This window comes from Bos grunniens, chromosome 8 (genome assembly GCF_055505025.1).
Source record: "Bos grunniens cultivar Pamir isolate PY7600 chromosome 8, Bosgru_T2T1.0, whole genome shotgun sequence".
Lineage (NCBI taxonomy): Eukaryota > Metazoa > Chordata > Mammalia > Artiodactyla > Bovidae > Bos > Bos grunniens.
In genome coordinates this window covers 110,498,205-110,525,764 of record NC_141172.1, presented here as the reverse complement: position 1 = coordinate 110,525,764, position 27,560 = coordinate 110,498,205, and the positions used below count along the sequence as shown (strand labels likewise).

The 27,560-nt window shown below is 47.7% G+C and overlaps 1 long non-coding RNA gene across 1 annotated transcript; it reads left to right on the top strand.

Annotated features, from left to right (window-relative positions):
- The first annotated feature begins 264 nt into the window (after positions 1 to 264).
- LOC147367913 (uncharacterized) lies at positions 265 to 27,560 on the top strand. The gene is made up of 3 exons (XR_015168792.1): positions 265 to 469; positions 23,704 to 23,751; positions 27,148 to 27,560. It is a non-coding gene; the product is annotated as an uncharacterized LOC147367913 (long non-coding RNA).

The following is a 27,560-nucleotide window of genomic DNA, read 5'->3' as shown; positions in this document are numbered from 1 at the left end:
GGTACCCACACAGAGTAGTGTGCCCACGGCCTTGGAGGGAGCAGGGCCAGGCAGTCTCTTGGACCCGGGGAGTGTGCTGTTCCGGGTCCCCACGGGTCCGCTGGGAACTGCAGAGGGTCTGCAGTGACCAGTCTCTCCTTTTTACCCAACGGGCATTTGCAGTGTCTCTTAACATTTTTCCCAGCAGTTTTATTACAGAGGTTGGCATTCGTTGGCGCAACCAAATGCAGAGCAGATGCCATCCTGGGTGTGAAGAAACCTCTGTGGGGAAAAGGGTGGCTTTCGTCTCTGCCCATACAAGCGTCAGGAGATCACAGGGCTTCACCCACTCTTTGCGTCTTGGAAGGACCGTGATGCAGGTTGACTGTGACTAAATCCAGCGTGTGGTGTCTTTTCTCCCCAGAGACCAGCCGAGATCGTCAAAGACGCTGAAGAGACAAACAGACACACTGATTTTGAAGGCAACAGGGTGAGTTAATTCTCCATTGGTTTTGTACTGCCCAGCCTGAGTCTAGGGCACCTCCTCATCCTTGTAATATGCTGGGTGGAGCGCCCATTGGATGGGACAAGGGTTGGAGAGCCAAGTCACCCCAGGGTAGAGTGGTTGGACCAGAGTATGTGTCTTCTGGGCGGGCTGTACTCACCTCAGATCTCTCGTGTGTCAGAAATTGCAGGTGTAGAGTTCATGGTTCCACACGAATCCTAATTGCCCTTTGCTGTATTTCCGGTCACAGACTGAAGAGCTTTTCCCCCAACAACTCTCAAGATGCATCTTTAGAAGGGAGGAAGGGGAGGGGTGCCGTGGCAGCAGGAGTGGGGGCTCCGTTGTTCTGAGTACCCCGGGCGTCGGTTTTGCGGGGCGTCAGTGTGGTGTAACGCCAAGTCTTGGCTGAGGCTGCGTGTGGCACAGGCTCTGTGGTGGCAGCGTGAGCTACCTCAGAGCACTCTGCGTGGTCGGGGTTTCCTCTCTTTCCCGTCCAGATGCTTCAGATCTGCCATCGGTGCACGCAGCCTGTGTCGTCCTGTAGTAAGTGGTGAGATCACGTGACTGATCTGTATGAAATGTGTGTCCTGGGAAAACAAAAAGGATGCCCTTCTATTTTTACTTTTTTAATCGAGAGATATTTGAAAACTTAAGACTGTCTGTTTTTAAGGTGCACATCAAATTGTTATCGATTGTGAAATGATCACCATAATCCAGCTGATCAACAGAGACGTGTGTGTGCGGTGAGAACATTCAAGACAAAATTCTCTTTAAATGTACAGTCTGTGGAGCTGAGAAACAGATTTTGGGAATTTGTTTAAAAAATTCTGTCCCTAGATTTTTTTCAAGGTGGCTTCTTCTTAAATTCTTGGTCCCAGGCAGGAGGTTGTGTAACACACGTTGGGTATCGAGTCCGAGTGTGTTCTGATGACAGAATACGAGCCAGTCCGCAGTGTGATGGCCCTGCAGGCGACCGTCTCCTGCTCTGAAACTTGCCCCGCAGTGTCCAGGCTGCACGCATGGGAAGGGGGAGCAGTGACCCCAAGGTGGCGGACTGCGGGGTGCTGGAGCCAGAGTCGACCTCTGGTTCTTGCGCGTCGTGGAAAGGGGCGTTTGTGGGAAAGGACGTGGGTCCTCAGGAAGCTGGTTCAGGTTTTTGAAGCAAGTTTATGATCTGAAACAGACGGCTAGAGGGAATAATCTTTCAAATGATCCTTTTTCCTTCCTTACAGTCTTAACTATTTCTGACCAGGAGGCAGCATTCAGGGAAAGACACGCTGTGTCCAGATCCTTAGGGAAGCCTTTCAGATGCAGGTGGCGGGTATTTACGAGGATGCTCATGGCGTGTGACGAGTGTAAGGCTGAGTCTGGTGTGGGAAGGTGTCGGTCCCAGGGCCCTGGGTGACCAGGGGCCAAGGGTCCTCTGCTTGCGCTGGGGCCCTGGAGGAAAGGGCGCTGTTAGGATCCAGTTGTGGCATAACAGAATGTTGTGGTTTACTGGGAACACGGCATCCGTGTTTCATCTGCACTGAGTTTGTACCGTCATCTGGAGGTCTGCACACTGTCGGAATCCATCTCTGCCTTACTGACTTGTTCTGCAGATACATCTCCTCGGGCCTCTGGGGGAAGCTTGTGCTTTAGCAGCTGACTTCAGGCAGGAGACAATTGCTTAGCACGTATCAAAGTGACTTTCTCAGTGCCAGCAGTATCACTGGGGTAATGGCAAACACAAGCACCTCGTTTGTTCATATCTGGGCTAAGGACCTGAGCTTTGGGGCAGGAAGGTGATAAGGAGCCCAAACAGGATGACTTAAGTCGGGCAGAAGGGCTGGATGGGGCCGATGCATCTCCAGGGAGCTCTGCCCGGGGGGCGGGCGCGGTGCTGGGACTCTCACCCCAGCTCAGCCACAGGTCGCTCTTCCAGGTGGCATCAGCCCCGCTTTATAGACTCAAACCCAGTGAGACGGAGAGACGTAAGCGAGTCTACCGTGCCGGCAGCCGGGAAGCAGGGTGCTGGGCTCTGAACCCTGTTTCGATCGCTCTACAGTCGGTCTCTCCTCCTCCCCAGGGAGCGGGCTGGCTGCGTCCCGCCCCTCGGAGGGGCCACTCCCCACACCGGGCTTCCAGGACGGGCGCTGTGTGCGCTGGGTGCTGGCTTACTCGTGTGCGAGGCTGCGGATGTTTCAGTCCTGTTGGGTGCTCATGACTCGTCTCGGCTCCAGCACGAGATAATCAAAAACCCCACTGGTGTGGAAGGCCTCTGAGGTTGAAGGTTGTCACCCCTGAAATCTAGCCCATGTTCTTATGGGATCACAGAGAGAGCAAGCATTGTATAAGCATTGCAGCAGCTAATAACGCTAATGAGAAGAAGTAACACTCCGCACTCCCTGGACGAGAGGCTGTGTGACCTATCTGCTCTCAGTGGGCTGGGGTTTTTCTTGGCATTGCATTTGTCTGTTAATTTGAAAAATCGACCTTGTAATGTTTATTTGACGTTTTGGATATATAGGTTTCTTAGACATGTGGTTTCTGGCTTGATCACCCTCCCCAAACTGATTGTGAGATCCTGAGGGGCTGATATGCATCCTTTATGGTGCCTAGGACAGTGTCTTATACACAGTAGGTGCTTCATAAATTCGATGGGATTGTTTCACCTTGCCTGTGACTCAGTTGCTTAAACCGAACTGTGTGATCCTGGGATAAAATGGTAATGACCGTGCTAAGCTGTAGGATAGCATATTGTTATGAACAAAACACAAGAAAAGCTATGACCAACCTAGACAGCATATTAAAAAGCAGAGACATTACTTTACCAACAAAGGTCCGTCTAGTCAAAGCTATGGTTTTTCCAGTAGTCATGTATGGATGTGAGAGTTGGACTAAAAAGAAAGGTGAGTGCTGAAGAATTGATGCTTTTGAACTGTGGTGTTGGAGAAGACTCTTGAGAGTCCCTTGGACTGCAAGGAGATCCAACCAGTCCATCCTAAAGGAGATCAGTCTTGAATATTCATTGGAAGGACTGATGTTGAAACTGAAGCTCCAATACCTTGGCCACCTGATGCAAGGAACTGACTCACTGGAAAAGACCCTGATGCTGGGAAAGATTGAGGGCATGAGGAGAAGGGGATGACAGAGGATGAGATAGTTGGATGGCATCACCTATGTGATGGGCATGAGTTTGAATTGGCTCCCAGAGTTAGTGACGGACAGGAAGCCTGGAGTGCTGCAGTCCATGGGGTCACAAAGAGTCGGACACGACTGAGTGACTGAACTGAACTGATGACCAATATTTAGAAATATGTATTATGTTTCTGATGTTGGATCACAAGGGTTTCTATTTCATTTTGTTGAAAATGTTAAGGATAAAGCATATTAATATATAGCATGAGACTTGCCGTTTTGACTGTTTATTTTCCTGTACTTAATTCATCATACCATTAAGTTCAGGGATGTGAAGTACGTTTGCAGTGTAGCACAGCTACATCCTTAGGATGCTTTAAACATGTTAGTTACAGTCAGGACAACTCTGCCCACACCTGACACTTTAAAAATATTTTCCTTCGTAAAAAGTTGGGATCTTATCAATGCTAATTAGCTAATTTGGAAAACTCTTCTGTGAATTTATGAAGATGATGTGTGTACTTCCCCCCCTTTAACTATCTCAAGCTGTGTTCCTGACACATGTTTTTAATTAAATTGGGTGCTTGAGAACTGTCAGAATCGAGGTGGGCTGCGATCTCTCCCATCCTCGTGGCTGATTTGCTTGGCTCCATCCACTGTAAGGCATTTCACGAGCAAGCAGCACTTACGAGTGCTGCCCGCTAAGTTTGTAAAACGTTGTCTAAAAGTTTAGAAAGATTCAGTCCCTTTCCAAAGGAATGTGAAGATGAAGTCACAGACCATATGTTTAGGGCTCTCTGGCCTGGCAGGAATTCTGCACCCTGGGAAGAGTTCAGAGTGGTCTGCAGGCAGGTTCGCATGGGAGTTGTCCAGCCTTTGGGACTCTAAGCCTTTATATCTAACTCTGAGATGTGGGTTATCAACCTTTTAATTGATTTTTTTAAAGTTTTTCCTGCCTTCAAAAAGGTTATCTGTTTAAACATGTCCTGGGTAATTTTGTGTATCCATAGAGTGGGAAGGGAGACAGGTTGACGTTAATGTTTTGGGTGCTCTCCATGGAGGTTATTCTGGCACTTTCTACCGCCCTTTGGCCAGTTGATTCGAAGAGCCAACTCATTGGAAAAGACCCTGATGCTGGGAAAGACTGAAGGCAGGAGGAGAAGGGGACGACAGAGGATGAGATGGTTGGATGGCATCACCTACTTGATGGGCATGCATTTGAGCAAGCTCCGGGAGTTGGTGAAGGACAGGGAGGCCTGGCGTGCTGCGGTCCATGGATCACAAAGAGCTGGACAAGTTGTATCTGAACAACACAATGAACTGAACAACAACCTCATCACTGCCATTTCAAGTTTCTCCTGCCCTCCAGGGCTCCTTACTAAAACCAACATCCTCATTAAGCTTTTTGGGTCCTTCAGCGAGAGGTGGTGGCTCTTCCTCCATGACCCCCAGTGGTGTTTTGCTTGTATTTCTTACACCATAAGAAATTTCTTACACCATTTCTTACACTCTAAGAAGAAGAGTTGTTTGGGCGCTTCTGTTGTGTCCTCTGACAGTACGTTTTGTGAAGACTTTATTTTACTATATTCTTAACAACTCTCACATCACCCGGCAGGCAGGAGTAACTGGTCTTGAATCTGATCGAGAACCTTGAGCACAGGAGATGCCTATCGTCTAGTTGGCCTAGAGGCAGGCCTGTGGCAAAGCTGGGGCCAAGAAGTGATTCTCAACAGAGAGAACTAAAAATGAAGCTGGATATGCAGTGAGTCTCCAGAGACTATGTCTTAAGAAGTCACCGAAGCCTTGACCTTTCTCTACATGAAAATTAAATCCTCTTCGGAAAATATCATAAAGTCAAAAGTCAGCCAAAATATGGAAGAAACTATTTGCAAGGCAAATTTTCTTAATTTACAAAGAGTTCATTAGGTCATTAATATAATCCCATAAAAGAAAGGTAAATGAGACAGGAAATTCACAGAGAAGAATACAAATCAATGAAAGATGTAAGAAAATATATCCACATTATTCCTATTTAAAGAAATACAAACAAGAAACGGTGAGTTTATTTTAAAAATCAGGTTGACAGTTTCCAGGGCTGGGATGATGCAGGGAGGTTGAAATGCTTCTTAACAGGGTCAAAGGTAGATGGTGCAGCATTTTGGGAAGGGAATTTTGCTCTTCCCATAAAAATTAACTCTGCACATTTTTAAATCATCATTCCCATAGCTAGAAATATCCCACAGATATACTCAGAAATAAATCCCACAGATATAATATACTCAGAAATAGAAACAAATGAGATATTCATCCTTTGGGGTTGGTTGATTAATTTATGCTTCATCCATACAATGGAAAACACTGCAGCTGTAAAAACAATAAGACAGACACGTGTGTACTGAGGTTGGGGGCTCCAGAATATTATATTAGGTGAAAAAAATCAAGGTGCAACTGGGCATATAATGTTCTGTATTTTGTATAAAAATATGTAGCAAGGGGCACACAAAAATAAAGAGTTTAGAATGGGGAAGGGGTAGTGCTGACCAAACAGAAGGGAAAGAGGATCCCAGCAGTGGTAGCCAGGGTGGTCAAGGCTTAGACCCACCCCCTGAGTGATACTTATAACAGGAAAGAATCTGACCCAACCAGGAAGGTGAGAGGAGTTTGGGAGATTAAGGATGTATTTGACAATATCCTTCTTGCAGATGGTTGATTGCTATATTTATTTTCTTAACAATAGGAAAAAGAAGATGAAAAGCTTTATGAAGATAATGAAAGGAAGGTTTGTATCAACAGATTCTGTAGTTTTGTGTTTCCTGTTCTGAAGACATACCTAACAAGATAATCAAAGATTCCCAAACCTTGTCAGGTGCTTGTTAGAATATAACATCTGCGTCTCCATCATCCACCATAGCTCTGTTCCCTAGAGGCAGAAAACCAACTCAGAGGAAAGGAAATGTGAAGACATTTCAAGCAGGTGGATGGATCCGCTGTAAAAGCAAATGAAAACAGAGGAGGGAAGACTCCTTTAGGGTCATGTATCAGGAGATGCCTCCCCCTACCCCGAGTTATCTGCCTTCAGGCACCCGGAGACACCCCCCTGGGTTGTCCAGGGAGCCAGGAATGCTCCACACTGTCAGGCTCAGGATGGACGTGTCCACAGGCTGGGGACATCAGGGGAGGAAGGGCTCCCAAACCACGAGGCTCACGGCCCCTGGGAAGGCAGGGCTCTCGCCGAGCAGCTGGCCCCACGTGGCGGGCGATGGCGCGTCCGGCTCCATGGCGTTCCTCTCCAGTAGCTGTGTCCTAGGTAGAGTCAAGTTCTCCTCGTTATTTGTTAAATGATTACATGATCATAATGATTTTCATCTGAGTACATAAGAATTTATTTACTTATTCCTAAGTTCGCTTAGTCTCCTCATCACTCCTTAAAAAAAATACCTGAGCCATAAATAGTACTTTGGGCCATAAATACTAATATTTGGGAAGGTACCTAATCAAAACCAGCACCTGGAAGCCACCTGAACTTTGACACACATCAGCTCATCCATCACTCACCCTGTGTGACCTTGGGAAGACCCCTTGACGTTTCAGAGTCTGTTTCCTCTGCTGCAAGTCTGTTGTTCAGAAGTTTATCACCAACTTAACCTCTGGGATTAGTGAATATGTGGATGAAATATGCTTGATGCTACGCTTTTTATGTATATGAGTAGAAATCGCCAATTGTGGGAGCGTCCTGACAGCTTCGGGGAGAGGGCGCACGTGAGCTGCAGTTCCTTGTGTGAACGTGTTTGTACAAGCAGCCGAGTCAGAGGGCACCAGACTCCAGTTTTGGTGTTTCTGTTAATTTGCAAGTGCCCTTTGTTAAGTAATTTTTCCTCTCTGAACCCCATTCGTTCAATCAACGATTATCGTACATTTACAGGTTTACTTTCCTCGAAAGAATCAATTGTGAGAGTGGATTTGAAAGTTCTTGAAAAGTATATTTATGTTTAAAATGAGGTTTATGCGATTTATGTTGAAGCTAAATAATGAAAGCACATGTTTTCCAGTTGGAAAGTGGGCACTGGGTTTTCCCTCTCTTAGCTCTCTCGTTAAAAGCAGTGTGATCGGTTTTATCCAGCATTCTGTCCTTTGGAATGTCCTTAGGGAAGACCCCTCAGTGACCAGCCTGTGCGGAAAAGATCACAGTGTGTGTTCGCCCTGATGTCCCCAAAAACTGAAGTCACATCCACTTGGCTTTCAGTGTCCGGTGATTCTCTGGGAAATTCACCATTCGTTTGGTGTAGGTGTTACTTGCTCTTTTAATCAGAATGTTTAACCAAACACAGTGGATGAAGAATGCAGACCTTGAACATGTATAAACTGTCTCCTAAACACAATTTCACTTCCCTGAGCCCCAGCTTCTTTGTAAAGTTGGGAATTTCTAACCTGTGAAGTCAGTATGGAGATTAGAATTATTCTTAAAAAACCTGACACAGTGGGTTGAGAGTTAATTATAGCAGTCATTACTGTTATTCTCCAGTCTCATTGTGGTTTCTAGCAGAGGTTTCAAGTCCTTGGAAGTGGGAATTTGACTTTATATTTTCATTTTTGTCAGCATCAGGCATATACAATGCCTTACTCATGCTGCTGCTGCTAAGTCGCTTCAGTCGTGTCCGACTCTGTGCAACCCCATAGACGGCAGCCCATTAGGATCCCCCATCCCTGGGATTCTCCAGGCAAGAACACGAGTGGGTTACCATTTCATTTTCCAATGCATGAAAGTGAAAGTGAAGTCGCTCAGTCATGTCCAACTCTTAGCGACCCCATGGACTGCAGCCTACCAGGCTCCTCTGTCAATGGGATTTTCCAGGCAAGAGTACTGGAGTGGGGTGCCATTGCATTCTCCATCCTTACTCATAGTTAGCATTAATTATATTTTTAAATTGAATCTTCTATGCTATCTCATGTTTTAAAATTAATAATACTTTACAAAACTATAAAGAGTTGAGTGTTCTTGTAGAATTATTAGCAGATACTAATAAGAAAAAAGTGAAATCATTGAATTCCTGTTTAGAATCTGTTTTCACTTTTGTGTATATTCTTAAGACTATTTTCCATTTATTTTTTTATGTAGTATATTAAAGGAACCATGACTCTGCTGATAATAGAAAAGTATTATTTTAACAAGTACTATGAGTGAGTATTGAGGATATTATCAGAATTTACTTTATTTTCCAATATACTTCAGAATGGTGATTTTATTTATTTGGAATAAATGCAAACATTTTGAGCAAAGCTGCCATTCACATAAAAAGAATTCACCGCCCCCACAAAATGACAGACCAATCAGGTGCTTGTATGGAGTCCTTCCAGAACAACATTGGTTTCACTTCTTGGGTATTGTCTTGGGTGTCACTTGTTTTGATCAGTTAATTTCACACCAGCAGTTTTACTTTTCTTTTAGTGGAATAAATGTTCTATTGATTTCTCCCTGGATCTATATGTCATTATAAAGAAATATTAGTCTTAGGGAAGTACAGTCGACCCTTGAACTGCAGGGGCCTATTTTCATGCGGGTCTGTTCAGTAGTAAATATCCCCCCACTGCAGGAGCCCCGTGCTGGTTTGCAGCTGCGGGTGTGGACCCTCGGACGGGGAGGGACCCCCTATGCAGAGGACCAACTACTAGTTACGCTCGGATTTTTATCTGCATCGGGACTGGCCCCCCGAGCCCCGCTCCAAGGGTCAACTCTAAATGGATAGTATAGTTTATCCAGTAATACATTAAAAATGGAAACTGAAGTTTAAAACTTTAAGTAGATGTGAAATCACTCTGATCCGTCCTGTATCGGCTGATAATAACTGAAACCAAACCCCGGCAGAGGGCACTCGGACGCCCTGGCGTGCAGGTCGGTGGTCTGGCTTGTTTCTGCTCCGTAGGACGTGATCAGAACACATGACAATTCTTGACCGACAGGCATCCAGACTGGCTGCCACAGTGACAGGTTCTAGGTGCAAAGCATGAAAGAAGATAAGTGATAATTGTGAAAAGTCTCCCAAAGCCTTCAAAAATTAAGTGTACTTGATAATAAGTGTGCTATCCATCACAAAACACTTCCTAGATAAGATTTTTAACACATATATTCATTGATTTATGAGATGTTTTATCACATAAAACATAGGAGATGTAGAGGTGCATTTTGTATGTTTTATGACAACATTATGTATGTGGGCTTCCCTGGTAGCTCAGCTGGTAGAGAATCCGTCTGCAATGCAGGAGACCCCCCTTTGATCCCTGGGTTGGGAAGATCTCCTGGAAAAGGGAATGGCTACCCACTCCAGTACTCCGGCCTGGAGAATTCCACGCACTGTATAGTCCACAGAGTCGCAGAGAGTCGGACACGACTGAGCGACTTTCAGTTTCACTGTGTATGATGAGATCAAGTTGAAGCCCCTTCAGATGTGTTAAAGGCAAGGCTGGACCAGAGCTCAGAACCTCTGGAGCATTAAGTGCTGTCAACGTGATGGGAAAAGAGCAGATTTTGTCTGACTTGAACACATTTGCAATTTAGCCCATTGGAAAAGCAAAGTGAAACAGTCCCCAGCAACACGTAAATAGAGCTCACATCTACTTAAATTTATTCCGTGGGGCGTTGCTTGTTCTGTTAAAATCTTCATGTTTATGAATTGGAACATTTAGAACACAAGCCTAAACTGAGAATCTGCCGTCTGGGGTCTGATCTGACAAGGCAGCACAGAGGGTCATTTTGCCTGTAGGTTACTGCCCTAGGCTGGAATTAATGTAAGCTCGTCAAGGGCAAGGCTTGAATTCTGCACGTGCAATGGACTTTAGAGTTTGATCTTCTTGTCCAAAAATGTTCTGTTAATAGTGTTCTGTTGGCAGTGCTGAACTAGAAGCAGCCCAGGTGAGAAAAAGGGGCATCTTCGGGTGGCCTGGCCGTGCCTTTTGTGAGCGTGCAGTGTCGGCCTCGTGGAGGACGCTGGTGCTGGCTTCCCTCCCTGCATCCTCTCTTCCTTTCTGAGGAGGGCGGACCCCCATCCTTCCCCTGAAGAAATGTAACTTCTAAGTTTCCCCTTCTGGCCTGATCTTCTACTCTTTCCCTAAAGCCGTGTCTCTAATCAATTCATGAGGTACCTCTTCCAAGAAACTCATCAGTCACCCTTTCTGGTCATTCCTTAACGCCCCTTTCTTTTGGCAATTATGCATACTATTTCACTCCTGTCATTTTTTCCCTGATTACCCCCAAGGTATCGCGTGTGTGCTTGCAAGGTTTTCAGCAGCTCTCTCTTGCATGCTGGCTTCTATTTTTCCTTCGAGGCGGCAGTTCCTTCCGTCGGGCCGTGACTTCTGCTCAGTCTTCTTCTCTGCCAAGGAGCATGTGTTGTTCAAAACATTCTTAAAACAAGCCTGGGCCTCCTAGAACTAGAATCTGAGCTGAGAAAGATCGGGCCCTCTCATAGCTTTTAGTCTTCAGTGTCTTCCTGTGGTTGAAAAATGGAAAACTTCAAACCACTATGACTCTGGGTAGAGTCATAATAACAAGAAAATTGGAATAAAAATAGAACACTGTGGATAATTTTGGTGCAGTAGAGAACAGAAATTGTCTATCATTGATGAATGTTGAGTGCTTTTTTTTTTTTCAAAGAGTCATGTTCGGTTTTGCATTTTGGTTTTCTTGTTATTATGACTCCACAGTAAATAATGTTGTGGATCAAAACCCAGGATGAGGGGTTTTGAAAGAAATGTCGTGTGTAGCTCTGCCTCATGTGGGCTGCGTGGACTGATGAGATCAGATCAGAAAAGTGACTTGATATGTTTGTAACTGTAAAATGAGAGATAAGACAGAAACACCTTTAAAAAATCAAGTAGCAGTTTCTCTCTATTGGCATAAATCACATATAAGTGATTGAATACACTTAAGTGCTGGGCCTAGAACGTGAGGCATTTCCCGTTGCCTGCAGCTACTGATGAAAACACCTTTGAAGCAGCTTGCTGAAATAAAATGCACACCGAATCCAAAACAGTAACTTACCCTTGTCATCTGCTTTATCAGGCAATCGGCAGCGGGATTTCATTTAATTCCCTTTGCCAGAAATGCCAATAAAGCTGGGGAGTGTTTGATCTCCCGTTGTCTCTGACTCAGGATTTTTGTGACCAAATGAATTGATTTTTGAAATTCGTTGCCTGCCAGTGTCTTTACCATTTTCCCTTGTATTATTTTATACCACTTTGTCACTACAGCTGAGTGTTTCATTCCTCCCCTAAGAGGCAAGGTGAGCACTGAGCGGCAGTGGAGTTTCAAAGGCTAAGTGTAAGTCACCAACGCTAATTGGGCTTTGGTGAACTAAAAGATTTAGAGAATTGCAGCTTCAGAAAAATACAGCTTGGATTCCTCTATACATAGGAGATTCCTCTGGATTCAAGCAGAAAGAGAAATGTTCACTGTTGAATACAAATGCTTTATCTTCATCCCAGCTGCAGGCATATATTCTGTGAAATGCTCTGCGTTATTGAAGCGGAGGTATTGAATTGATGTTTGATAACAAAACAGACACAGATGAACTGATCTGTCTTTTCACACGGTGGGCTCCCTCCAAACACTTTTGTTGAGTTTATGCCACTGTTAGAAATGATGGTTAGGGCCCTGACTTACTTTTAATTATGAGAATTATTAGTATGTGGTCCATCTACAATGTTTCTGTAAGGGACCAAAAAACCTAGGGTTTAGACCTGTGTAAAGTAGACAGGGCCATACATATAATTTTTGGAAGCAAAAAGTAACATTTAAAATTTTCATTTCTGGAAAAGCTTTATTCGCTGCCTGTACTTTCTGGAAAGATGCTTGAAGGTGAATTCAGAACTTAGCTGCCAGAAATTAATAGCCATATTTTGGAAGAAAAACTATCTTTTCCATGAGTAGTTTTAGTGGGAAGAAAATCAGAAACATGAAGAGGAGAGGGGCTGGAAGGTCCGCAGGAACGTTGAACTAACAAATGAGATTGTTTGGGGTGCTTTGTCTTGATCCCACGTATTTTCTGTGGTCCTGGCAGCTTTTCCCTGAGAGAGAGCTAAGATAAGAAATAGCCGGGTCCTTGGGATTCAAAGCTGAGGTTTACTGTTGAGCTCACACAGAGTTACTATCCACGAGACCGTGTAATAGTGGTTCAAGTCAAGGCATGTTTCTTATTTATTCATTTTCAGGGTTTGTCTGTATTGATATTTGAAGGAGAGGAGTCCGTGGCAGGGCAAAAATCAGTTCTATAAGTAAAGGTCACATTTCTGCTTGTGAATAGAATGAGTAGGAAAAGACAGGCTATTTGGAAGTTGTAAATCATCAGAAAATGGGTTTCCACCTTACACTCAATACCGCACCTCACAAATTGGTGAGACCTACAGGCACAGAACACGTGTGCATGTCAGCAATCTCTGTGTTAATCTGGATGCAGTGAAATGCCCTCCCAAGCATCCTTTTCCCCCATCCTCAGTGTTGGAAACCCATGTGACATTCAGTGTTCTCTATCAGCACCATCCAAACACGCATCACAAAGCCTACACACTCGTACCTGGTAAATAAACCCGCGTTAGACCAGCCACTGACTCCCCGTTCTAGTCGTCTGTCCGCGGAATATACTGGGTCTAAAGACCCTGATGCTGGGAAAGATTGAGGGCAGGAGGAGAAGGGGACGACAGAGGATGAGATGGTTGGATGGCATCACTGGCTCAATGGACATGAGTTTGAGTAAACCCCGGAGTTGGTGATGGACAGGGAGGCCTGACGTGCTGCAGTCCATGGGGTCGCAAAGAGTCGGACACGACTGAGTGACTGAACTGAACTGTTGGAACCTTCAAATGCTTGTTGAGAGGCTCCCCACTCCACAATGATCATTCTCCAGTCTTTCCTTCTACTGAGGAGGAAATAGAAACATCTCTTTGCTTCTTTCAATACCATACTGTTTGGTGATTTCCCTATCACAGTGGAAACATCTTACAGCAATTTCCAGTCGCCAGTGAGGAAGCGCCACGCGCTCAGCGTCTGTTCAGGTTTAGGAGACCCTGCGGTGTTCAGGCGCAGGAAGATGCTCTAAGATGCGGACTTGTCACCCGATTCATGAGTCGCCGCTCCGCCGAGTCTGGCCCGGGGACTGCGGGCTTGGGGAGGGGGAGCTAGTGGGTGGGAAGAGGGTTAGGCTTGTTTTGTTCTTAAATGCACTTATTTATTCATCCGTGTCAGGTCTGTGGGGCTTCCCAGGCGGCACTAGTGAGAAAGAACCTGCCTGCCAAGCAGAAGATGTAAGAGACGTAGGCTCAACCCCTGGCTCGGGAACCCCTGGAGAAGGAAACCACAGCCCACTTCAGTGCTCCTGGCTGGAGCGTCCCATGGACAGAGGAGCCTGGTGGGCTACAGTTCTGCAGTGCAGACTCGGACACAACTGCATCGACTTTGCACGTGCACGCAGCGGGCCTTACGTGCGGCGCAAGGGGTCTCCACTCTGTCACGCGGCATCTTGGCCGTGGGGCCGGGTTCTCAGCTGCGGCACCTGGGCTCTGGGGCGCGAGAGCTAGTGGCTGTAGCGTGCGGACTACTGCGTGTGGGGTCTTAGTTCCTTGACCAGGCAGTGAACCCCCATCCCTGAATTGGAAGGCGGATTCTTAACCACCAGACAACCAGGGAAGTACTTAGAACTGTATTTTTAGTGCAAGGTTTCTCTTCTTGCTTGCTATATATGAGAATGTGTAATTAAAAATAAAGAATCAGATTTAAAAAGTAACAAAAAGCTGTCTTGATCGGTGAAGCTGGTGACTTCTTTTTCCTAATTCTAGTTCGGAAATTCTCCTTACAAATGGTGAGCTTGAAAACTGCGACTGAGTTTATTTTCAGTCTTGGAGTTGTGATGTGTAAACTGGTAATGCACTCGGGGCTCCACTATTCGACTTAACGCACAAGCATCTATTGTTTGTAATATGCTGAGTGAATTAAGTGGTCCTGTACCAGATTTTGATTTGATTTGGTACTTTAGGCTGGTGGTTCTCAAACTTATTCTCAGGACCCCTTGATATGCTTCAATAATTGGGGTCTGCAAAGACCTGTGTTTACATGGGTTACATCTGGCAGGAGTTACTATACTGCGGTCCCACCAACAGTGTGTGAGGGTCTCTTTTCTCCAGAGCCTTACCAAAACGTGTTATTTATTGTCTTTTTGGCGTTAGCCATGCTGACAGCTGTGAGGTGGTATTTCACTGTGATTTTGGTGTTCATTTCCCCGGTGACTAGTGACGCTGAGCATCTTCATGGGTCTGTTGGCAGTTGCTCCTGTTTTGACCATTGGTGTTCCTTCAGCTTGGTTCCTGTGTTCCTTTGACATGTCCCTTTGATGAGTTTTGTTAAGAACTCTTTGTTTCTATTGCTGCAGGTGTCTCCTTGCTCATCTTGTGCTGTCTGCCTTGGCATCCCGTTTATCTAAGGAGCCCTGGTTGTATGCCCTCACGCTCGGCGGCACTCTCTGAGACTCCTGGCTGAAATCCGCTTGCCCTCTGTCCTGCTCTCTTCCTCCTGGGCTCTGCTCCAGGGAAGCCGGCGCTCTGTCCTTTCTCTCCTGGAGGAGTCTGTCTGTCCTGAGATTCCAGCCTGGTTGTTGCCCTGTGATCCCACGTCTCCCATGAGTTCATGGTTGTAATTCTGTGGATGATCTGACTTTTTCTTGTTAGGACGGGAGCGATTCTCTTTGCAGCTCTTTACATTCCAAGGTGAAGCCGGGCCATTCTGATGTGGGGGATGTTTGAAAGGACAGGATGGTCATGGAAAGCAGTTACACTTGGGAATTAGTGTGAACTGGGTCCATAGGTACTGGTCTCCAGTATGGAGTCCAACAGAGAAGGGCTGGACCCTGAAGCTGGACTACGGGAACTTATCTGGTCCAGGGTGACCTGTGGGCTTCCTTGATCTGGTCATGGGCCGGAGCAAGGCCGGCCCATGCTGGGCCGTGGAGAGGTGGGCGGCCTTCCAGCACAGGCTGTGTGGTTTGGCAGTCACTGTTTTGCGTGTGTCACAACCTCTGGCGGGCTGACCTTTGTTGCAAACGTCAGTTCTCAGCATCCAGTTGTAGCTGAATATTCCAGTCCCAAGGGCTCTTGCTTATGTTCAGAGAACAAAGTTTCAGCTGCTAACACTGACGGTTTCTATTTCAGGAAGACAATTCACGAATGTCTTTTAAGAAAAAGTTTCCCTTAAGACACAACACAAAGAAAAAAGGTATGTCATGTAGATGCTGAAGAAATAGAAATGTGTATATTCTGTAATAATTCAGCCATGCCCGGGGATGCTGTAAGACCCTGTTAGAAACAGCTAGTCAGATTTGTCTCCTGAAACATAGTTAAAATATGCATGAAACACTCAACAGAGCAAAGGTCTTATGTCCTGCCCCCATAAAGCCGCATAATAATACCACCACCAAATTAGAAATTCCTTTTATAATTTCTTCCATACCTATTCATTAATGATCATAAAGGTTTATATTTGTAGTTTTAAAAGCAGTTTACAATAGATTTTCCTGTCCACGCCTTCTAGTATAACGTATCAACCATGAGGAGCAGGAAATGATGTATCACAGTATTAAATGATGCAGTGTGTTGCAGACTGTGAGGATGGATGTGTTCGTAACCACTTGTCTTTTATCATGTAAGCTGGGTATTTTATGGAGGAGGAGACTGAGGCATGGACAGGGAGCATGCTTCCTAGGGTTGCCCTGGTGAACTTCCTAGGTTCCTGAACTTGTAACACTGTAGCCAGAACTCACTCCAGGGTGTGTCTTCCTTTTTTTTGTTTTTTTTTGTTTTAAGTCATTATTGAATTTGTTACAATATTGCTTCTGTTTTAGGGTTTTGGTTTTCTGGCCTCAAGGCATGCAGGATTTTAGTTCCCTGACCAGGGATCCAACCCACACCCCCAGCAACGGCAGGCGAAATCTTAACCACGAAGTCTTAACCACCGGACACCCGGGGAGTCCTCAGGGTGTGTCTTCTGAGGTCTGCAGCCTCACGTCTGGGGGTGGGGGTGGAGCCCTACAGTTCACCCGGGGCTTGAACGCGGCTCAGATCGCCAGCAGCAGCTCTTTGAGTTCAGTTCAGTCGCTCAGTCACGTTTGACTCTTTGCGACCCCATGGACTGCAGCACGCCAGGCCTCCCTGTCCATCACCAACTCCCGGAGCTTGTTCAAACTCGTGTCCATCGAGTCGGTGATGCCATCCAACCATCTCATCCTCTGTCATCCCCTTCTCCTCCTGCCCTCAATCTTTCCCAGCATCAGGGTCTTTTCCAATGAGTCAGTTCTTCGCATGAGGTGGCCAAACAAAGTATTGGCGTTTCAGCCTCAGCATCAGTCCTTCCCGTGAACACTCAGGACTGACTTCCTTCAGGAAGGACTAACTTTCCTTTAGGACTGTACGTGCTTCCGGAGCACGTCATTCCCCCTACAAAACACCTGCAGGCTCCTGTCCTTGAGGTGTGGTGATTGAATCCTGTGAGACAATCGTGTCCCGTGAAAGGAGCCGGTAGCCAGGATTATCCAGGACTGTTGCTCCCCCGCCCTTCCCCGTGGGCTCCGTGTGTGGGGACCTGTGGTGGTTCCCCGTGGGAAGGTGGAGGAGGCGTGTTTGCCACGGGAGGGGTTGAAGAGGTCCCCGGTAGCTCGTACGGAGGCGGGTCAGCCCGCACTCCCGTCTGGTGGGCAGAGGATCACCCGTCACATCTCAACAGCCGACTTCCTTTAGCGTTTATACGTGGTAAAACCTGGTGCCTGTGATGGTAAAGGATCTGCCTGCCAGGCAGGAGACCTGGGCTTGACCCCTGAGTCAGCAGGATTCACCAGAGGAGGAAATGGCAACCCACTCCAGTATTCTTGCCTGGAGAATCCCATGGACAGAGGAGCCTGGTGGGCCACAGTCCACGAGGGTTGCAAAGAGTCAGACTCGACTGAACGATTAACACTAAATGCAGATTAAACCAACCCCGGGGGAGCCCTTGAAGGGAAAAGAGAGCTGAAGGAACAGTTGGAAGATTTCCCGTGGAAAAGGTGAGCATGGAGTCTTGTCAGGCCCCAAGAGGCAGAGCCGCCAGGAGTCGGAGGGTCCCTAGCTAGGCTGGGTCAGGGGAGGGGCGGTGGTTTCAGGCTCCAAGACAGAGTTTGTTGTGCGACCTTCCATGCTATTTCTCACCTATATCCTGAGGAGCGACAGATCCAGGGAGACAGGGCTCCTCAATCTGACCCTGTGTTGTGATGTTTTGGGTTTCAATTTTAAAATTCCATTGTAATTGTCAGTATCTCCACAATCAAAATCTTTCAACCACGATTTCCACTGAATGTGGGGGAATGTCTGCCTTTCCATTTTCTACTCTTCTTGGTAACTTAAGAGAAAAGCCCTCATTCATAAATGCCAGTAAAGTGATCAGAGAAGATATTCTGTTTTCAAGAAGAGAGGTTTTTATAAAGTGGACCCTAGGTCTTAAAAGGTGGAGGTAGCATTTACTCTACAGGAGAGCTGACAGCCACGTGGGCCCCAGGTCACCGCCTAGTGGCCAGAAAGAAACCTGCTGAGCATCACAAATAAGCGCGTCCTTGCAGTTTAAGGGACGTCCCTTAGCTCAAATGGTAAAGAATCTGCCTGCAATGCAAGAGACCAGGGTTCGATCCCCAGGTCAGGAAGATCCTCTGGAGAAGGGAATGGCAACCCACTTCAGTAATCTTGCCTAGAGAATCCCATGGACAGGGAGCCTGGAGGGCTGCAGTTCTTAGGGTTGCAAAGAGTCAGCCACAGCCAAGTGACTCACACACGCCTGCAGTTTAGGGTGTGTCTACGCCCCTGCTTCTCCTCCTTGCTGTTCGATTTTCCACAGAAGGATGCTCACGAGGTGACAGTTCACCCCAGAGAGGCATCTCCATGGACAGAGTCCACCCCATCATCCCTTCCAGTCTCTCTGTGGCCTTTCCATGCGGTCAAGGACCTGTGTACTTGGAAAAAAACCCCATTAAATGCTGTCGGCTTTTATGGAGCCTTAAGTTTATAAAATGTGTATTGAACCATCTGCTGTAACAATAATTTTAAAACATGCATGGATCCCACAATTCCTACACAGACATCTCCTACTGATTATTATTTTCGTTTTAACCACCTTGCCAGGTGACGATTGTCATTTTACAGAGGAGGCATCAGAGTGATTGCCTGTCTTGTCCTTGGTGGCAGAGGTGATAGTGGGAACAGCGGGGGTTCAAGCAGCTCCACCCGCTTCCCCCTCCCCACTCTTGCCGGGGAGGTGCTGAGCTGGGTGCGGTGAGGGCAGTGAGCTGGGTCTGGGGGGTGGTGAGCTGGGTCGTGACTGTGGCCGCGGAAGTGGGGCTTAGGGTAGGCTTGTCCATAATGCCAGTCCTGAGCCCCCGATGAGGGGGCTGTGAGTGATGTCAGGACCACCCTTCCCCCGCACCCCGCAGTTTGTTTGCAAGTGCCTCTGGGCTCTACCTGGGAGCTCTGAGGTTCAAGGACAGCCTCAGAGGCCTCTGGGAGGTGTTTCACCCATGCACAGAGCTGCAGGAGATCGCTGTGGCCCCACACTAAGCTTTGTGTAGGGGAAGGGAGTGAGCCTGTTTCGCGCCTCCCTTGGACAGCGCTGCCTTCCCTCCTGAGTGCTCGTGGCTGTTGGCGCCCATCCTTGCTGTCGGCTCCTGTTATCCGCGCTTCAGAAGCCTCGGAAGCTTGCCGGCTGCCACGCTGTTTCCAAAGCGCGCGGGCCTCACCTTTTGGGAGAGTTTGCAAGTTTCATTTTTCTAGGAGACTAAGGCAGTTTTAAGTCCCTGAAGTTTAATTCAAAGCAGTAATACTTCTTCTCACTAAGAATAACTTTTGGCTGTGCTCCACTGCAGTTATTTTTGTTTGTTTTTGAGAACTGGGAAGTGGAGAAGGAATCAAAATCAATCAGAAAAAAATCAATTTTTTCCCCTCCATGATTTCAACCTGCGTTTCTCTGCTTCGAAGCTCGCAGTTCCTGGGGCAGAGTCCCAGGAGCAGCACCATGCTGCCCAGGCCCCAGGCGGCCTGGCTTCTGAATCCCTTTTTGCACAAGTGGTCTCCTGGCTGTTTGGTTCCCTCGGATGCTGTGAGCTGGAGAACCACGAGCTGTAGCTGGGCCAGGCCAGATGCTCACTCTGCTTAAAGGCTTCATTAGAGGCCTTTTTTTTGCGGGGGTGGGGGGGGGTGGGGCGTGGAGGCTGTGGTTTTAGTCAATCTGGAAATTTGGAAATGGTTAAAGATGAATTTTCGACATTTAAAAAAAAAAGATCGATTAGCTTGGTTCTGTGATGACCTGTTATTGATTATCATTCAAAGAGCTGCTAACAGTTGGTGAGAGTTTGGGTCCAGGAGACCCAGGAGACAGGATCCTCTGGGTGGAGGTGGGGACATAGACCCCCATAGACCCCACTGCCAGGCCTTTTTTAAAAAGGCCTTATTGAATTTGTTACAGCGTGTTGTTGTCCAGTCGCTCCGTCATGTCCGACTCTTTGCGACACCAGGCTTGCTTCCGTTTTATGTTTTGACGTTTTGGCCACCGGGCACGTGGGATCTTAGCCCCCTGACCGGGGATCGAACCCACACCGCTTGCAGTGGAAGGCGAAGTCTCAACCCCTGGACCACCAGGGACACCCCGCCTGGCTGTGTGATTAACACGGCTCTAGCGTAAACCCCACGTTGCTGTGCTGTGATTTCCTGAGTGCTCTTTCGACACTGCTTTATTTAGTGGGGACAGTCCGCTCAAACAAAATGAATCATCCAGGTTTATTCTTTACTTCTCATGTCTTGTCCCTGGGTAAAGCTCGGGGACGTCCCTGCCGTGTGCGGTCCTCATTGGAGCCACCTTGAGCAGAAGGGGACTCTCTGGGTTTCAGGGCTCTCAGCCCTCACGTCCTCCCACTCCAGGGTGACCCCTTCCGCCGCCTCCTCTTGCTACCGGGTGGCCGGTGGATAAGCCTCTGCTCTCAGGAGCTGTCATCAGTTACTCACCGCACACAGTGAGGTTAAAGCGCTGACTTGGCTTTCCTTGTGGGTGGAGCCACCTTTTCTTTGAAGACTCTGGCTATTAGTCAGCAGCTGTGGGGGTCCAGTGAGTGAAGCAAAAGTCACTCAGTTGTGTCCGACTCTTTGCGACCCCATGGACTTAGTCCATGGAATTCTCCAGGCCAGAATACTGGAGTGGGTAGTCTTTCCCTTCTTCAGGGGATCTTCCCAACCCAGGGGTTGAACCCAGGGATTGAATCCTGCATTGCAGGCGGATTTTTTTACCAGCTGAGCCACAGGGAAGCCTGAGTTCTAAATTCCGTTGCTCTGTCTTCCCGCGTAGGCTTGTGAACACACCCCTGCTCTGTAGGTAAGGAGGTTAGCCGCACAGACGATTACTCCACTGAATACACACCTTGTTTTACCCAAGAACGAGGACAGCTGAAAACAAACCAACCACTTCCTGTTGGCTCGGTGGTCCGGGCCCCAACCTTGTGCTGTGAACGCCGTGCATCCACCATCACGTCTCCCTGCCCATTCTCACCAGTGCGCAGTCCAAAGTCACTAACCAGCTGGTGCTTCCTTCTGTTCATCAAAGACCTTGGTTCGGTCCCTGGGTTGGGAAGATCCCCTGGTTACTTGACAGACCTGCTTAGTGATATTCTGTGATCCTTTACTTCGATGTAAAGTGATGCTTCGGCTTGCTACATGGGACAGAGGACAGTAAGCACTGCCCCTGCATCCAGAGTCTGCTAACAGCCCTGGACCACGGGCTAAGCTGGTCCCGGAGGCAGGGTGTAGCTACTCCAGGGAGGGGAAGTGGGCAGTAGAGTCTCAAGATGTGAACGGCAAAGAGGCTGAGGTTGTTTTAGGGGCGAGGAGGGATAAAGGCCTGGGAACACGCCTGCTTCTAGGTGTGTGGCAGAGTGAGCAGCCCTCACTCAAGAAGAGGGCTGCTGGAGACCGAGTCCTTGGGAGGGTGTGACTTGGGTCGTCTCTCCTGCAGGGCGCTTTGCAGTATGCGCGCCTCTCAGCCAGCAGTCTACATCGCGGAGTTTATCTTGAGGCCGTAAAATCAGAGATAAGTGCTTATTTTGTATCTCCAGATGTCATCTAGGTTACAACTTAAAGCAACAAGTGGTGGGTCTATGACTTAAATTTACCTTCATTTTGCGGGGGCCTATTCTCTGTTTTCCAAGTTTTCTGTGATGACCAGCACGTGTGAATGTAGAAAACAGAATTGTTTTAGGAATAAAGACCCTCACCAATTGCAGGAGAGCGCACCATGTTGATCTGTGGTTCTCGGTCTCTGGTTGGGTCTTCTGTCACTGTCAGAGTCTGTGAACTCAAGCTACTTTCTGATTTGATTTGTAAAAGGGCTTGGTGCTTCCCGGGTGGCTCAATGGTGGACGCGGCTTTGATCCCTGGGTTGGGAAGATCCCCACTCCCATGTTCTTGTCTGGAAAATCCCATGGACAGAGGACCCTCATGGGCTACAGTCCATGGGGTTGCGAAAGAGTCATACACAACTTAACGACTAAAACAACAACAAAACAGAAAGACTTAGTAAACGTCTTTGCTGATTTATTTAAAAATGTGCCTCGCTCACAGAGAAATCAGATGCCTACACAATTGTTACCAAATGCAAAAATTAAATGCCATCTAACTTAGGGTTTCTAACTTTCACAAAGTAATTACCGCTTAAACCAAAACATCGGATTCATTTTCACAAATTTGAGCCTGACATCTTAATTCATAACGAGCAGCTGCAGTAGACTCCGGCAGTCTCAAAAATGAGTGAAGATGAGACAAGGTTTTGAAGCAAGTAATGAACACAGGACGTAACAGAACATTCAAATCACACGACTGTAACACGGGCATCAGGGGGCTTCTTCGTGGACAGAGGCAATGGTTTTTCTGATTTCCTCCAGCTGTTGTGGTTCGTGGTGGCCTCTGACCTCCCACAACTGTCAACGAAATCAGCCTTCTCTTGAAAATCTCAGTTCTTATTCCTTTTCCTCTCTGCTCCAACGTTCAGATTCTCTCAACTGCTGTTGCTGGTGGTTTAATCTCTCCAATCATCTCTCCTAACAGCTTCTCCGATTTCTTCCTTTATGACCGGCAGCTCCCCCAGCTGCTCTCATATGTCTTTTTCCTCTCAACTTGCCAACATGTCAGGTCTGCAGAGCAGCCTCCGTCTAGTTCTTTTTGGCCCCTGAGTTCAATTTAACTGGAGTGCTTATTAGCAAAAATATTTCCGTGTTAATTATGTCAGCGGAAACTTGGCATGCCGATGTGTTAAGGAGCACATAACTGTAGTAGCATGACCGTTTCCATGCCATGTTGGCAGAGATGCTCATGAACTTTAAAATGCCTGAAATCAAAGCAGAATTGTCAGATGAGAGGCTCAGCGGGTGGATCGGCAGAAGTTTTATTGCATTTATTTGCGTTGTGCTTGTGTGTACCAGCACTTTGTAACTTGCAAGTGTTGGTGTAAATCTCGCATTTCTAGTTTTAGCATTTTTCACTGGACACTGAATATTGTAATTTTCCTCCCCTTTACTGTTGAGGTTTTTGATGAGCAGCTGCCGTGGAAACGGAGCGACGTTTTCTGATTGTTGGTGGGTACATCCAACATGTGCACTTTATGGTTTGCTGGTCTGGCTGGAGAGTCCCTGGCCCCCTGGGATCCCTTGTGTGGAGAGAAGGAAATACCAGCACGTACCCCCCACTGCAGGAGGGAGGAGCTAAATAAAAGCAACCTAAACTAAATCTGATCTTTTTCTTAGAGGAAGAGAAACAAGAAGATCAAAATTCTGTTGCCGCATAGTCTCAGAGCCCACGGGTGGCATGACATTGGTCTGACCTCCTGTGTCATGATGCAGGGTCCCGCTTTCACTGTAAAGGCCCTGAACGCCTCTGCTCGCCTCTGCTGACCTCTGCGTGCTGGCATGCCCCTCGTGCTTTTAGCCTAGGTCTCACACCACCATCTCATAGGATGGAAACCTCTAAGTAGGTGTATTAATATCTGGGTTTTCCTTTCTTTCTTTTTTCAGCATCTCTCAAGAACCTCAGCAAGAATAAGAAAGTGGTTCCGTTTCCTGGTAAGAGAATGGTTATCCTGATGTTTTATGGGGCGCGTGTGAGATGGGTCCTTGGCAGTGACCCCCGAAAATGTGTGCACAGCGCCCCCACTGGGCCAGCCCGGAACTTCCATTTGGGGGCAGCGCCTGGCTTGGAACAAAAGCTGACCCTCCCGGGACTGTGCTCTGACCTCTGCAAGCCCTCTTTTGTATGGCACCATATTTAGGCGGATTGACAAAGGAGGATTTTCACTCAGCAACGTAGTCACACTGTCTGTCCGTCAGCCAGCGATTCAGTCCAGGCAGACTTTGCATTGTTGAACTATGCAGTTATTTTAAGATTTCACTGTATTTATAGCATTTTATAAGAAAAAAGGAAAGAAGAGGAAAAAAAAGCTTATACTTGGGGTAAGAAGGTGCAGTTTTCAGACAGGAGACTCCAGACAAATACGGAAATTCTTGGGGGCCCTGAAGTGACACGTTTTAGCCACATTTAGGGGCCTATTGGATTATGGATTCAATTCTGAAGGGAACCGATATAGAACAAGTGTGCAAGGTCAGAGACTCCTCAGCGATGATTGCATCTAAGCGGTGACGTGAACTCAGGGGCTTTGAAATGTGTTTTATCACAGACCAATGCAGCACATACATTGCTGGACATGAATGTCTCATGCAGCTTCATGTTAAAGAGCGTGGTGGTCTGTTGTTCACATCTCACTACCATTTTTAATTTTGCCAATTTAATTTAATTTAAAGTTTATCTGTCTTTAGAAATGCTTTATGTGTGGGACTGGGCACTGCTGGTCCATTTATTATTTATTCCCTTTTTTTCATTTATCAAGCATTTTCCAAGTACCTTCCATGTGCCAGGCTGAGCTGAGCACTTGGGGAAAAAAGGTGCCTAGGACACAACCCCTGCCCTCAGGCAGCTGCCAGGTGGGGACTGGACCCAGCAGACGTCAGCCCGCCCGTAGGTGCAGGAGGGAGCCTGGCGGGCGCTAGGCCGGCTGCGAGTGGTGCGCAGGTGCCCCTTCCTGGGGGTTTGCCAAGCGCGGTTTCAGCTCCTCCTGCCTCTCACCGCCTCGGCCTTTCATTTTCATATAATCGATAATTACCTTGTGAAGGTTTTTGGTCTTTGTTCTCTAATAATCCCCTCCTTCGTTTTTTCTCTTTAAACTTGTGGTAACAGTAAGTGTCATGTGTCCAGTTTGCCTTCTACATCCATGGATTCAACCAACTGTGGATCAAAAATATTAGGAAAAACATTCCAGAAAGTTCCCCAGAGTAAAACTTTGCCAGTGCCGGTGACCGTCACGTAGTTTCTAACTGTACTGCGTAACGGCTGTGACATAGCGTCTGCACCGTATTAAGCGTTCCGAGAATCGAGACGTGATGTAAAGAACACAGGAGAGCGTGCCTAGGTTGTGTGCAGACACCATGTCCCGTCACGTGAGGGACTGGACATCCGTGGGGTCCTCGGAACCGCACACACGGAGAGATCAGTGTCCACAGTTCACTGTGGCCTTTGACCCCTTATCGCCATGATCTGACATTTCTGAAGACCCACATTCACCTATTTTTTTCAAGAAAGAAATAACTGAGACCCAGGAAGAGAAGGCAGTCTGTCCAAGATTATTCTGAAAGTAGGTAGACGAACCAGCACTCATGAGTCACTTAAACCATCCTTCATAAAGGAGACAGAACAGTGGGGAGCTGCCCACCCCGAGCTGGGCACCAGGTGCTGAGAGAGTACAGGTGAGCTCGGAGCCGCTCTGCCGCTCTCTGGAAGCTCATTGCTCCCAGGTTGGGACTCAGATGGACGCAGACACAGATAGAGGCTTGTGCTGGAGACCCTGGAAATGTCCCGGGGAGAGAGTGGCTGACGTCCAGGGCCAAAGAGAGGATGCGGCGGGAGGTGTTACAAAGGAGGGGGTCATGCAGGTGGACTGTGAAGGGTCAGGGGGGTCTGCTGGGAGGGGTGGGCAGTGCTGAGAAGGGGGTCAGGGCAAGGGGGCCGCATGTGCAGGCGTGTGGCGGGGTGGTGGGAGCGGGCGGTGCAGCTGGAGTAGAAGGATGTCGGGGGGCCGTGTGAGGGGAGACACGGGGACACAGGTGCCCTAACCCAGGTCTGCTGTGTCCCCGAGAGCAGGCGGGGCCAGGTGCCGGTAAAGGTATCAGCCCCGAGGCTCAGGGACGCGACCCACCAATGTTGGCTTCTTGGCTGCCCAAAGCTTGCCTCAGGGTGGAGGCTCTCGTGGGCGTCTCCCCTCCCAGCGCTGACTCAGGGATCTGGGGGCTTCGTGATGCTTCCGCCTTCCAGAGGAGAGGCGAGGCAGGAGGTTACACGAGACCCTCCCCAGCTCAGCCGGGAACAGGGCTTCACGTTCACAGCCCTGTGGTCAGACGAGGCCCTCGCCCCCCATCCCAGGTGGGAGCTGGCTGGGAACCATCCGTGGCAGCTGGCGCACAGCTGGGTCCACTGGTCACTGCCACCACGCCCTGGTGCCGCTCTAGGGCCTGGTCTTTGTCCTGTAGATGATGTTAAAGCTGGGAGATGATGTGGTCAGGTCCGTGTTTTAAAATCATCACTCTGACAGAGGAGGCAGGGATGGGAGAGGTAAGAGCGTTACTGTCTGCAGCGTCTATTAGATGGCATGGACCACAGCCGTACGGCCGCTCAGGAGAGACAGACTTCATGACCACATGGACCAAACCTGGCCGAGGAAGGGATAGGAGAGATGAGGCTGACGCTGGAGCTGGGCTTTCTGGCTTGGGCTCTGGTGCAAACAAGAGCGGGAGCAGGTTTGGGGGGAAGGAAGGTATCAGGGTTCCGGGCTGTGAGGCACCTGGCTCCTCCTGGGTTCTGCGAAGCTCCAGCTGAAGGTGTCTTTCCTCGGGCTGTTTCCAGCGGTGGTGTTTTCAGGTTTTAGGAACAGCCTCTGCTTTCTGACGACAGAGGGCTTTTATTTCTGTAGGATTCGCTTGGCGTTGGCAAGCACAGTTTGGCTGCTGGGAGGTTGATAAGCGCACAGGACTCTTCCTGCTCTGCTTGGGTGGTTCTTCATGTGTCGCTGCCTCTTCTGGAGAACAGTGGCTCTGGATTCTCCTGCACCGATGCTTTCTTTTTAATTTTCATGAACGTGCCTTCCCTCTCTCTGTGACTTAGAAAAAGCAAGTCTTCCCAGTGGCTTGTCAACTTTTAAACAGTGAATGGGTCACATTGCTAAATGAGAGTAAAAGCGATAAAACACGGAAAAGCAGTTTGTCAGTGTAATGTCATACGTGAAAACTACTTTCTAATATCATCACTGTCATTTTGAAATCAGTGATATAGTATCAGTGCTTGTTATTTTATGATTTTTAGATGGCTACTATGTTTACTGGTGATTTTGTTTTGTTTTGTTTACTGAAAACAAGAAAAGGAACCAAATGACATTCTAGAGGAAAAACACACACCTGTACTACTAGACACCCCAGCTGAGAAAGAAGACCAGAGAGACCCACCAACAGGACAGCAGTCACAAGAGTCATCACCAAGACAGCCAGACGTGAAACCGGAAAAGCAGGAATCAGTTGAACGGTCGTCCTTGGGACAACCGTCCCAGGAACAGCTGACTCAGCGAGAAGATGAAGAGCAAGAAATGCCATGAAAACAAAGTATCAGCCGAAGCTGTGAAGAACAAAGTCTGAAGCTAGGAAGGATCAAAAGGCAAATGAAAATCACATTAGGCATTTTTTTTTTCACATAATGCTGAAGAGGTATGGCAGTAGGGTATTACAGTTGTGAATTTCATATTTTGGTGCCCAGACATAAAGTTTTCAAACAATGA